Below are 14,545 nucleotides of genomic sequence, written 5' to 3'. Positions count from 1 at the left end.
TCTGATGGTGGTGGAGAATATGTGTCTAAAGACTCCAACACATTATGTGAGAAACAATGGATTATGCATGAGGTGGTACCATCCTGTACTTCACAACAGAATGGAACTACATAAAGGAATAATAGAACCATCTTGAATATGGTGAGAAGTATGTTAAAAGGCAAGCATCGACCTAAAGAATTATGGGGAGAAATTGTGTCGATTGCAACATACATACTAAACAGATGTTTGACGAATAGGCTAGAAGGAATCATGCCAAAAGAGTGTTAGTCTGGTGTCAAGCCTAGCTTGAGTCATTTGAAAGTATTTGGATTTATAGCATATAGACATGTGGTTGATCAGTTGAGAAGAAAACTTGATGACAAGTTGAGTTAAATGATCCTAATATGATATCATTCGACTGGAGGATACAAGTTATTCGACCCAGTTAACAAGCAAGTAGTGATCAACCGAGACGTGATCATAGATGAGTTAAATAATGGGATTAGACTGAAAATGTAAAGAATGATTCAATGAGAATCCTATGTGAAGACCAACAAGTGAAGTCGAAAGAGAAGTTCGACAAGAAAAAGTCAGAGGTTAAGCAAGCACAAGCATAATTGAAAGAACAAGACATATGCCTACAAGGTTGCAAGAATGTGCGATTACATCAGATGATGTGGTCGATGATGAAGGTAAGTTGGTACATTATGCTTTCTATGCAGATGTCAAACCAGTCAATATAGCTAAGGGATTGAAGAATTCGAAATTGGTGAAAGCAATGAATGAGGAACTAAAGTCCATCGAAGTCAACAACACTTGGTCACTTGTCGAATTTCCTTAAGATAAGATGGAAATCGATGTGAAGTGGGTATACAAGGTAAAGTTGACTCCTAAAGAAGAAATAACTCGACATAAGGCAAGACTTGTATGAAAGGATTTATTTAGAAAGAAGGAATCAACTTCGACTAGGTTTTTGCACCTGTTGCTAGGATCAAGACAACCAGGTTGGTTATTTGTCTAGAAAACATGAGCAACTGGAATATGGGTCATATGGATGTGAAATGTGCATTCCTGAATGACCCCTTAAATGAAGATGTTTATGTTGCACAACCAGCTGGGTTTGTGAAAAAGGGAAGAAAGTAAGCTATACAGACTGCATCAAGCCCAATATGGACTTAAGTAAGATCCAAGAGCTTAAAATAAGAAGATAGATATATTTCTAAGAGAGAAGGAATTTATGAAGTACAAAAATGAGTATGGAGTATATGTAAGAAAAAGAAAGAGTGAATTGCTTATACTATGTGTCTATGTCGATGACTTGTTGATAACAGGTAGCTCCAAGAAAGAGATCGAAGACTTCAAAGGTGATCTTAGCATGGAGTTTGAAATGTATAATCTGGGAGACATTTTATACTTCATTGGAATAAAATTCTACATGAATAGTAGAGGCTTGATAATGCATCAAAGAAGATGTGCAAGCGAGATACTCAAGATATTTGAGATTGAAGACTGCAATGCAACTTCGGCACCTACTGAACCAAGATTGCAACTGTCAAAAAACTTAAAGGAAGATGATGTCAACCTAACACAATATAGAAGACTTATTGAGTTATTAAGATACTTTGTCACACAAGGCCTGGTCTAGCATCCAATGTAGGTATGATGAGTATATTCATGCAGAAGCCAAAGGTATGACACCTAGCAATGGCGAAAAGGATACTAAGTTATCTGAAAGGAACTCTCGACCATGACATTATGTTTCCTACAACCGATGAAATAAAATAATGCAAAATAGTGGATTACACCAACTCAAGTTGGTGTAATGATGCTGAGGATAGAAAATCCACAGCTTGTTATATGTTTATGCTAGGTGGTGCACCAGTTGCTTGGAGTTCAAGAAAAGAACTAGTAGTGGCATTGTCTTCGTGTGAAGCAGAGTACATAACTGCTTCTATGTGTTCATATAAAGCAACATGGATGGTGAATTTGTTTGAAGAAATTACAAGGAAGAATCATGGAGAAATCACCATGAAGATCGACAACATATTTTCTATCAATCTGGTGAAAATTCCGATCGCACATGGAAGAAGAAAACTTATCGAAATGAGATTCCATTATCTTCGAGAGCAAGTGCCAAAAGCAAAGATGAACTTGGAACACTGCAGAAATGAGAATCAGATTGCAAACATTATGACAAAAGTTGTGTAGGTCGAAATGTTTAAAAAAATATGATCTATAATAAATATAGACATATCAGACACAATGAATTAGGTGAAGTGTTGAGAATTTAATTCCTTGTGTCGAAGCATGTTGCTCGACATAAGCAAGGAATTTTCGAAATTGAAAAGTTGTTGAAATGTATACAAAGTGTGTCTTTGAAAAAATTTAGACTTAAATTTATTTGTTTGTTTTAGCTGAGTTAGTTAGGTTAGTTGGAGAATACTTGGTGAGCAAGAAATCTCAGCATATAAATAGGCACTACGCCAAAAATGACTTTTAACAGCGCATCTTAGACAGCGCTTTTAAAAGAAAGCGCTGTCTAAGGTTAAAATTAAAATAAAACACGGAAAATGTTCCAAAAAAATAATGAAAGCGCTGTCTAAGGGGGGGTCTTAGACAACGCTTTCTAAAAGCGCTGTCTAAGACCCCCCCTTAGACAGCGCTTTTAAATATAGACCTTAGTCAGCGCTTTCGATAAAGCGCTGTCTAAAGTCTTTAAATTAAAAAAAAAAATTAAAACCAAAAGCGCTGTCTAAGGGGGGGTTTAGAAAGCGCTTTTGGAAAGCGCTGTCTAAGGCATACCTTAGAAAGCGCTTTCCACAAAAGCGCTGTCTAAGGTCTAATTAAAATAAAATTTCAGACTCCATTTCAATTTTCGTTCTCTGTTCTTTTGTTTTCCCTCTTCTTCACTCACCTCACAAACTTCCGCCATTTCCTCTTCCCCTCAATCTCCATCAGCCATAACCTTCTTCTCAAATCACACAACATCACGCAGACACTCCAAAACACGACATCCCCATATCACCCACTTCTTCCTCAAAATATCTAAAACAGATCCTTTACTTTCTCTTCCTTCAACTTCCGAAAACCCTATTTTCCGCCTTCGAGGGTCCCTCCGCCATCACCCAAACAATCGACCGCCGCACTCGCCTCTCACCTCCGAACCTCCACCGTTTCCGCCACCACAACTCGTCCTCGCCGACAAGCTTTTCCTCCTCAAACAACCCGATGTTCAAGATATTGACAAAGTTGGATTCAAGGAGGATGTCTTCACATTCGTCAAGGATCATGGTTTCAATCTTTCCCTCTTCTTTCAACTATTTTCTATTCTATATAAACCCTAATTCCCTTTTGTGTTTTTGTTTTGTACAGATATGGTCCCTTTATACGAAACCCTAGTCGCCGATTCTGTTTTGGATATGGATCGTACCCTTTTGGACTCTATGCGTGCTAAAATTGACGATGAGCTTAAGAAGCTTGACGAAAAGTGAGTCTCTCTTTTGCTTTTTTCATTACCTTGAGATTTTTGGGGTTGGGTGCTGTAAACCCCAATTGAAAATTTCGGATTTTGAATTGCAGAAAATTTTACAATAATAGGGTTACCATCTAAGTATAGCACACTGATGGCTCCTTGATGTTTATTTTTTCAATTAACTATATTATATGAGATTTACTTATCTGAATTGTACTAATGGACTTGGCAAGTGTTTTTCTGTTCATATGTTTTGCTGGTTATTGATCTTAATCATCACCACTGTTATCACTGAGGTTCTGAACTAAGTTGATTCTTTTAGCTAGTGTATGTTTGGTTTTCATCTTGGATGAGTCAAAAGCAATTCTAGAAGTGTAAAATTGATTTTGACATGGTTGTTTTCTTTGGGCTGAGTGCGTACTGAGTTAAGAATGAGATATGATTTATCAAATTATTTTATTTTCACCCTGGGAGAGCAGACACAGTAGAACTGTAATCCATGCCCTCCATATTTTAGGAAAAGATGCAATGGTGCTACCATACTGAAGATGGCGTAAAGTGAACCCCTCTTTGTAGCTTTGCTATTTGGCTGTGACTGTGATATCTACATGTTGCTAGAGAACCTAGAAATAGAATTATCGATTGATGAATTTGACCTGTTTATGGGAGTACGACATATCTATTGCTAGAACCCGCATACTTTGTAGGACTTACTGCTCTTCATTTTCAACATAGAAAAGATAATTATTTTTTTTAGTGAAAATATGGAAATTTCAACTCAGCAAGTACCATTTGAAAACCTAAAATACTGGGAGAAGGATAAATACCAAGGCTGGGTCATAATAATTGTTTTTTTTTTCTTTCTAATTGCAATTCCTCGAGATACAAACTGTTATTTGAAAAGTGACAAATTTAATTATCCTTGCACTTATGATAGTCCATGTGAATGTCTCATTTTAGGATTGCTGATGTCGAGGAAAACTTAGGTGAGAGTGAAGTCAGCGAGGCTCACTTGGCAAAATCCTTGTTTTTCATCCGGATTGGGGACAAGGTATGCATTGCATTTATAATTGATTGCTCATCTCCTTTATGCTGCTGGAATCAAGTCATCACTCTATCCCATGTATTAGGAGAAAGCCCTGGAACATCTCAAGATAACAGAAACCAAGACTGTTGCAGTGGGGCAGAAGATGGACTTGGTGTTTTATACGCTGCAGCTTGGTTTCTTTGACATGGATTTTGATCTAATTTCCAAAAGTATTGACAAAGCTAAAAGGTAATTATTTGAATCTCATATATCTGTAGTTATATCCTCTGCTATGTTTTTGATTTAAGCGATGGCTTTCTAACTGTTTGCAACATTATTACAGCTTGTTTGAAGAAGGTGGTGACTGGGAAAGGAAGAACCGGCTGAAAGTGTATGAAGGCCTCTACTGCATGTCCACTAGAAATTTTGAGAAGGCTGCAACATTGTTTTTGGATTCTATCTCACCGGGTTTGTGGTACTCAATTAGAGAGGAAGGGAGGCAGTTCCCACTAAGGTTGCGTTTTTTCTATTTTTTCGGTTTTCACTTGGGATGTGAATTGGTTATGTTGTCAACATGTTTCTATTATCAAGATATGATTTCTGCAACATTCTGTTTGGATTATATTGGGGATATTTTAAGTGAAACCATTTTTTTTTTGCTTTTGAGTTGTTGGATTATTTTGTGGGCGGATCACTTTGCTGTTATCAAGTGTGCATTTTATACAAAGGATCAAGTGGACGAAATCAAAGAGGAGTGGTGTCAATTCATGATAGAGCTCAATGTTTGTTCATAAATTTGTGTAATTAATGTGTACATTTGTAGTATATGTAATGACTTGTAAATTTGTACATAAATTTGTATATATTTTGATACATTTAAGGCAAAATTGGTTTGAATTGGTATATATATATATATTTGTTAGCCAAAAATTGGTAGAAAAAAGGACAAAATGGCATATATAAAATGTGATAATTGTCTGTCAAAATCTGGTTGAAAACAGGTAGAAATTCTGGTTTATAAACCTGGAAAAAATGTGGTTTAAAACAAAAGCTTCAAAAATTTTCGTATACCTTAGACAGCGCTTTTGTAAAAAGCGCTGTCTAAGGGGGGGATTAGAAAGCGCTTTAGGCAAAAGCGCTGTCTAAGGGGGGGCTTAGACAGCGCTTTTTGAAAAGCGCTGTCTAAGGTATACCTAAAAAAATTAAAATAGGAGGGTCTTAGAAAGCGCTTTTGGCCAAAGCGCTGTCTAAGGGGTTGGGGCTTAGACAGCGCTTTTCAAAAGCGCTGTCTAAGGTATACCTAAAAAATTTAAAATAAGAGGGTCTTATAAAGCGCTTTTGGCCAAAGCGCTGTCTAAGGGGGGGGGGCTTAGACAGCGCTTTTAAGATTTAAAAAAGCGCTGTCTAAGGCTAAAAAAAGCGCTGTCTAAGGTCTTGTTTGTTGTAGTGAGGAAGGTACCCTATCATTGTTTGTAATACAGTTGTGTGAAGAAAAGTTGAATACAATTTTAGTTTGAAAGCAGAGAAAAACTTTGCATAATTCTTCTTCTTCTCTCCTTTTTATCCAAAACCCTAATTTCTCTTTCTTCTCCAATTCAACTATTCCTTCTCTCATTATCATTGTGCAACGATACATCTTGTAACTAAGGTTGGTTGATTCACTCGAGTGAAGAGTGAAGAACAAGAGGAGTAATCAATCATAAAGATTGATTCTTGTTCATCAAGATTGATTAAGAATTCTCCATAGATTTGATGAAATTCCATATTGGTTATTAGGTGAATTTCTAACCTCTTGAAGGGTGTCCCACATTAATTTTTCACAATTATAGTGAGAAACATAAAAAAACTCAGTAGTGATAATAATTTTATCTTTCAGAATTACTTTTATGTTGTTTATATAATATCCATTTTTATTACGTTTTATTTTTTGACCAATAGATTGAGATGATTTTTGATTTACCTTGAGAATTGAGATTGAAATGAGTAAAACTTTGAATAAGATATTATAGTCAAACGCCACTTAGAGATAAGGGTAAGACTACAAAACTCATATGTTTATGTTATTTGTAATGATTTCGTACACTAGTCAAATCTTCCATCAAGTTTTTGACGTCATTGTCGATTTGGTACACTTATTGTGCTATCAAATTTGTTGGGCAAGCCAAAATATTTTGGAGCAAAAATCAGTTGGGCATACCATAAATCAGCTAAGCCAATTTTCCCTATTTTCAAGCCTAACTTTTGTCTTCGACTCCTTGGTTGAAGTTTACTCTCCTAGAAAATTTAGCCTGACTTTGATCTTCAATGCCTTGAGTTCTTTGTTCTATTTAGCTTGGTCTTTTTATCCTTTCTTCTTGAGTTTGCTTACATTAAACATATTACATTCAAATAATCATAAATTAAAAGTATAAATTAGAGGTTTTACATGTTACTTTGAGTACAAATAAGCTAATAAATTGGTGAAATTGATAGTGAAGATCTATAAATTTCATGTTTATCAATCTTTGATTCACCCAACTAATTGCTCTTTGTTTCACGTTATTATGTTTGCCTCATATTCACTTATCGAGCTTAAATTCTCTCAACCAATTTGAGCTTAAATTCTCCCAACCAATTTGTCCTGCCTTGGTTTCTAGGTCTTTGAGTCGAATATTTTGTCTGGTTTGACAATTGGTCTTTTTTGTTGAGATGTTTATCTTTCAACCTAAATGATCAAAGTTATATCATACATGATTAATACATGTTGTTCAGATGTTTATCTTTCAACCTAAATGATCAAAGTTATATACTACATGATTAATACATGATTATTAGAACAATTCTTAATTAAACATAAATTCGATGTTTTCTTATGTTAGTTTATGTTTAAGCTAATAAGTATGCGAATAAGATAATCCCCGTGTCTCATAAAAAATATCTCATTTATATTTTTTAAGTCTCAAACTAAATGTCTCTTTACGATATCAATGTAATATATATTATTACTTTTCACTACTATATCATTATTTATTAATTTTCAATATATTCAATTACTCCACTAATTATACTTAATAAGAATCCTAGTAAATAATATAATATATCTTCTGATCATTATTATAAACAAATTTAATTTTTTTAGTACATTTAACAATTAATTAATCTAGTCTATATATATATATATATATATATGAATAAAATACATTAATTGTGAAATGTACCATAAATATTAAATTTGCTCTTAATAGTGATAGGAGGATGTAATAATTTTATCATTACAATCAATAATTTAATCATTTTCTTTAGAACTGAACATATTCCAAATAAGATATTTTTGTGAGAATAGTGATGAATAGATAAATTTCACAGTTATCACTAATTTATTATTTATAAAAGATAAATAGTTTAGCAAACTTAAAAATAATATCCACCCAATTATAAAGTTTTCGATCTTGCTTGATTATAAATCACTTATTTGACACATAAAAATAAAATCCATCTGCTTGAAAATTTAAATTAAGTTTAAGGAATTATGTTGGAGTTTTATATATATATTATTCCTACGACTAAACTTGTTATCATTCTAACACTTTTATATTGTTTTTTATAGCTTTTTCATTGTCTATCTTGAAAGGTTATAATAAATAAGTAAAAGATAATGAAGGGTGGATAAAGTTATTTACGTTAAATCCTTGTTGATCTAAAGAGACAAATTATATATATCGAGTACGCAAATGATTTTAATAGTCACACTAATTTTCCAAAGGCTTCTCTTGAATCTTTATCTTTATATTATGATGGAACAAATCTCATTATACATTTAGGAATAAATGTTTGTTACATGAATAGCAGAAAAATGCCTGAAATCCTTAAATCTCTTTATACTATAATATTATTTATTTATTTATTTATCGTTGTAAAAGATGTAAGCTCTGGTAAAGCATTTTTGCTCATCGTTTTCAAATGTTATTCTTTACCGTTTGGTTAATATTCCATTTCTCATCATTAACAAATTTTATTTATTTTTGTTTACGTCACAGGTGGTTCTTTTTATTGCAATGAACTATTTGTGTGTCATCCACTTCTGTGTTTGTTGCCTATGAAAGCAGTTTGTGTTAATCATCAATGCATTTGCTTACAAGTATCACAGCCGGTGAAGGAACCAGAACCAGAGACGAAGCCAGAACCCTAGATCAAGAGTGCAGATTATTTATATTTAATAAATATTTTTTTTGAAGAATAAGTTATTAGAATGAAAAAAATATATGAAAATGTCAATAGTAATGTATATGAATGTTATCAATAATATGAAAACTGATTTAGCTAAATATATTTTTGTAGAAAGACAATTAATAATATGAAAAATGCCAGCCCCAACAAACCTGATAAAAATCAAATTAGCAACGAACATAATTTATTATAAAACTACTCGTTCATTAAATTTTATCATAAAACTTCAAGGTTTTGTGTTGGATGTTCTTCTTCTAACATCAATTTTAAATAAAACATTTTTTTTTCTCTTGCAATCTATCTCACATTATAGTGTTTTTGTTGTTGTTGTTATTATTGTTGTTATTGTTGTTTTCACTTCTTGCAAGGCCATTGTTGTATTTTTGAATAACTTTTTTATGCATGTCATTCAATGAAAACACTACCTAATTTATTATTTTCTTCGATTGACAGCATTGATAAACTTATTCATAAACATACTATAAATTGAAAGCAATGTTGTTGTGTTTTTAGTTGAAGAACACGAAACCTAGAGAACATGATAGGCTTGATCAATCAAGTCATAGAATTGATCAATCTAAAAAAAACCCATTTTTCTACCAATAACCTTTAGAGAACCTAGTATATTTTTTTCATTCACCAACACCTCACACCTTATTGATACCCTGTGATTAACCTCTTAGAATTTGAATCTTGAGAGTTATTTTGTGTGTCTGTGTGTATGAGGTATTCTTCATATACTATTTATCATCTTTAACATTTATCACGAACCATTATTATGAACCTTCAACTCTCAAGATTGAGTATGAGAAGTAGATAAAAGGTACACCGGGAATCTAATGTTTTTATTTTATGTTTTGTCTTTGAGTATCATGTTGGAGAATGAGAGTGCAAAGTGAATTTGAAGAGTGAAGTTTGAAGAATGAAGTCTGAAGAATGCAGTTTTGAAGAATGCCCCAGGTTGAAGATAGGTGAGCATGTTAATGAATTGGTACTGATTGCTAATATGTTGTTTATTATTTGTTGATAACATGTTGGTGAATGCAAACTTATTGAGCTTCTTGTGTGTGCAATATTGTCGAATTAGACTTCCTTGGGATTAATCATTATGCCTTAGCCATTGCCTGAAAATTGAAGTTAGAAATTGTAATCCTAAAACTGAATTGAAACCGAACTGTGCTTATAAATGTTGAAAGTATTAGTCTTAATTCAGTTAGAAAAATATGCTAGAAAAAACAGTTGAATGTTATTGTTATCTTGGTATGTTGTGAAATGTGTTGAATTGAAGAGTTAGTTATTTCATAACAGTTAGTGATTAACAATGCTAAGTTAGTCATGTTAGAATGAATGTGGATATTTTAGTTGTAGTTGCTTTTCACTTGCAGTTATGAATGAAACATGATTAATTGTCACTACATGTTTAGAAGTTAAGCCCAGACTGCTGAACTAATTTTGATGTCTTGTATGCAGGTTACTTAATAATGTGCAAATATTGACTTGGCTTTTCTTCCTAAAATTCAAATTGAGATGTTTGATGCCACTTTGTTCTGGATGGTCTTACCGTAGGATAGTACTGGTTGTGGGATGGGAAAAGAAACAAGCTTGTTTGGCTATATGGGAACTTCATGTGCAGGAAGTTGAACGAACTTATAGTTAGGAAAGTGAAATGTAAAATACATTGGTGTAGGACATTTGGACAGGTTATATATTATGGAGGAATTGAATGTCAAATATTGAAAACACCAAATTTGGATTGGTTGTATTTGAAACACGTAGTAAGTTAAAAAAAAGAATCTTAGATATGAATGTTTGAGACTAGCGTATGAATTAATCTTTTTCTTTTAGAAAACTTGTAAAAGTTAAAAAGCTTCTAAGTATTAATTAAAATCAATGGATGTTAACAAAAGTTGATGAACCTTAAATGGAACTTTAAATGGATTTGGAAATATGAACCTTGAAATGGTGACAAAGCATGATGATTGAAATTGTTATTTGAAGACTAAATGAATCGGATGTACTAAAATATGGAAAAAAACAATGAGATTAATGGTTGACAAATTTTAATGTTTGCTAAACCAAATGCATGACTTGCACCAAACGTGGATAATCAATGGCAAAATCCTGAGGACCTATATATGGATGGTTGACTTTGATCAACTAATTGACCATAAAGTCAAAAGTTGAAAAGTCAACTGTGGATTTAAAATATAGTTTTAAAATGTTAAGCAACATGAATGAATCTGAATTAGAACTAAGCTTGATATATAAAGGAATCAACCATTTTTTATCATCAATAGAAATGAAATGAGTTAATATGCACTAATGGATCAAGAGTTAGAAGCCCTTATGAATCCTAATGGGTTAACGACAAACAAATGGACAAAAGGATCAACGCATCTGAAACACCAAGAGACCTAAGTCAATGGCCTATGACTGGATAAGTAGGATGCATATATGAATGCTTGAACTAGGACCTGGATCAGCTGAAATCTCAACCATGCAGGCATGTAGGTTTGATGGGGAAATACATGATATGATTAGTTAAATACCCCTCCCTCCTGAATTAGGGTTTTCACCAAGCGCAAGGTGAAAAGTCAAGCCATGAGGTGCACTTGAACCGAATCTTCCTTGATTAAGATTCCATGATGCACAAGTGAAAGTGTATGAGACCAAAGAACAGTAAAGTCTGGAATTAGGGTTTGAATGCATAAATGAATGTCATGACGTGAAATCCATGAATCCAAATCCAAAAGAGCGTGATATTAGGGTTTGCATTTCATATGATGAACAATTCTCCAATCCTCAAACAAAACCCTAGTTGGAATCAACTACCACCTTTGAATCTATGAGGCTTGTATTAACATGAATGTATGATGCACATGAATGCAGATGAATGTGTATAGATGAATCTTAAGCCATAGGTCAGATGAAAAGTGAAAAGGGGAGGGCAAATTTTGGGGTATGACACATGGGTCATACTATTGAAAAGTGTAAATTTAGGAAAGTTGTTGTTCCTAAAGGAGCTTCTCAATGGTTGCCCAAATGCAACCTTGATTTCATTCACTTCCAAGGATCTAATGAAAATTGGTTACCTATTTCCCTTGTATAACTCTACAGGTTGAATGTCGTGGCTCTACGGAAAAGATGTGGTATCTTATAGTGGATGCTCAATACATATGGCGGGTGACATATCTCTATTCATTGACTTTGTGCTAAATAAAAAGGGATTCTTCACTTATGGAGATAACAATAAGGGAGTTATTGTAAGAACAAAAATTGTTCTACAACAGATTCCAGGATTTTGATGATAACAAAGGATGAAACCAAAAATGGCACTCTAACGAAAAGTTTCTAAGTGTGCAGGATTCTAAACAAGAAGAAAGGAATCTGATTACGTCATCAGATACATAATCAAATCAGATACAAATTATCAGAAGATCAGAAGCATCTGAAGTAGAAACGCGCTCTAGAAGTTCTGACTCTAAGCAAAACAGCAGATCAGAAAATCAGAAGCATCTGAAGAAGAAGTGCGCTCTAGAAGATCTGACTCTGAACAACGGTATATCAAAATCATCAGAAGCTCTGAAGCCACATAGCAAGATCTCAGATTAACAGAGTTACGTAGACTCTGATAATGGATTTCCTAATTCAGAAAGAGTAACGTCAACTTCGAATTTAAATGGAAAGGAACTATTATTGGAAAGAAGTTATTCAGGGAGACAAAGTTGTTTTGGCAAGAAACAACAGAAGTTATGGCATTAATTTCTAATCAAGACAAAATATCTGCCATTAAAAATTCAACGGTCCTTTCACCTCTATATAAAGGACAACAAACAACATTGAGAGATACCTGAACACACTGAAATGTTCTCTCTCTCTCTCAATCTTTCACGAGCTTTTGCTCAGAACGTGAAACATTCTATTTGCTCTTACTATTGTAATACTTTCTTTATCCTAGAAGCACTCTAGATTACATACTCTGTTTTTATTCTAAATTGTTTTATATTCCTCAAGTGAGTCTGTGCAGTCAGTAGACTTGAGAGGACTAAGAGATATTTCTCTTAGACGTTGGTTGTAATAGTGTTTCAAGATTAGTGGATTAAGTCCTTATTAAAGGCGAAATCACCTTGGCCGGGTGAACTGGAGTAGCTTTGTGTTATAAGCGAACCAGTATAAAATCCAGTGTGGTTTTATTTTGCAAAAGCGCTTATTTTCCAAAACAATTCAAACCCCCCTTTCTTGTTTTTCTCACCTTCAATTGGTATCAGAGCTTCAGCTCTGTTATTGATTTTCCAATCAAACACTTAACCGTGTAGAGAGATCCAGAACGAGAAAAACTATGGCCCACACAAATGAAAGAGACAGTTACAATGCTAAGCCTCCTGTATTTGATGGAGAGAAATTCGATTACTGGAAAGATAGAATTGAAAGTTTCTTTCTAGGCTATGATGCTGATCTCTGGGACATTATCGCAGATGGATACAAACCTTCTGTCACAGAGGATGGAGTTGAAGTTCCCAGAAGTAAGATGTCAGATGATCAGAAGCGTGTTTCCAAAAATCATCACAAGGCCAGAACCATACTTCTCAATGCTATATCTTACAACGAGTATGAAAAGATCACCAACAGAGAAACAACCAAAGACATACTTGACTCTCTGAGGATGACTCATGAAGGAAACTCTCAGGTCAAAGAAACAAAGGCTCTGGCGCTTATCCAGAAATATGAAGCTTTCAAAATGGAGGATGACGAAGCCATAGAGGTAATATTCTCTAGATTCCAAACTCTTATTGCAGGTCTCAAAGTTCTAGACAAAGGGTACACAACTGCAGACCACGTCAAAAAGATAGTCAGAAGCTTGCCAAAGAAGTGGAGACCCATGGTCACTGCTCTGAAGCTGTCTAAGGATCTGAACAACATCAGTCTTGAAGAGCTTGTCAGTTCCCTCAGAAGCCATGAGATAGAACTAGAGGAAGATGAGCCTCAGAAGATGAACAAGTCTGTAGCATTAAAGTCCAAATCTGAAAGACGCAAATCTGACAGAACCAAAGCATTCCAGGCCGAAACAGAAGATGCTGATGACTCTGAACAGGAAGATTCTGATGATGAAGAAGAATTGTCTCTCCTAACCAGAAGAGTAAAACAACTCTGGAAAAAGAGGAACAATAACTTCAGGAGACCAAGACCCAGAGGGGATCGATCAGAATCAACGTCTAAAGGTAAAACTAACAAAGATGTTACTTGTTATGAATGTAAAGAAACAGGTCACTACAGGAACGAATTCCCAAAGTTAAAGAAAGACAGCTCCAGAAAAGAGAGCTTCAAGAAAAACTCCCTCAGACCCAAGAAGGTATTAATGGCTACCTGGGATGATAGTAAATCTGACTCATCAGAATCTGACTCTGATGAACAGGCCAATGTAGCATTCATGGCTACCACATCTAATAACAGTTCAGATGAAGAATCTGAAGAGGTATTTTCTGAACTCTCTAGATCTGATCTTGAGTCATGCTTGTCTGAAACTCTTAGCTCATATCAGAAACTAAAACAAAAGTTTAAAGTAATAAAATGTTGTCTTGAAGAAAAATTTGAAGAATGTGGCAAACTTGAGATGACAATTCTAGAACTAAAAGATGAAAACAAATCCTTAACATTACAAAGAGATGCAGCAAAGAAAAATTGTTTAAAACTGGAAGAAGCGTTATCTCAAGCCCCACAAACTTCAAATACAATAATTTATAAATACGAAAAAGCCTTTCAAAAGTTTCTGAAAAATGGGATAGGAAGGAGTGTAATGGCATCCATGATTTATGGAGTCAGTCAGAACAATAGAAAAGGAATTGGGTATGATCCTAAGG

This window comes from Lathyrus oleraceus, chromosome 1 (genome assembly GCF_024323335.1).
Source record: "Lathyrus oleraceus cultivar Zhongwan6 chromosome 1, CAAS_Psat_ZW6_1.0, whole genome shotgun sequence".
Lineage (NCBI taxonomy): Eukaryota > Viridiplantae > Streptophyta > Magnoliopsida > Fabales > Fabaceae > Lathyrus > Lathyrus oleraceus.
Note: the sequence above shows the minus strand (reverse complement) of the source record.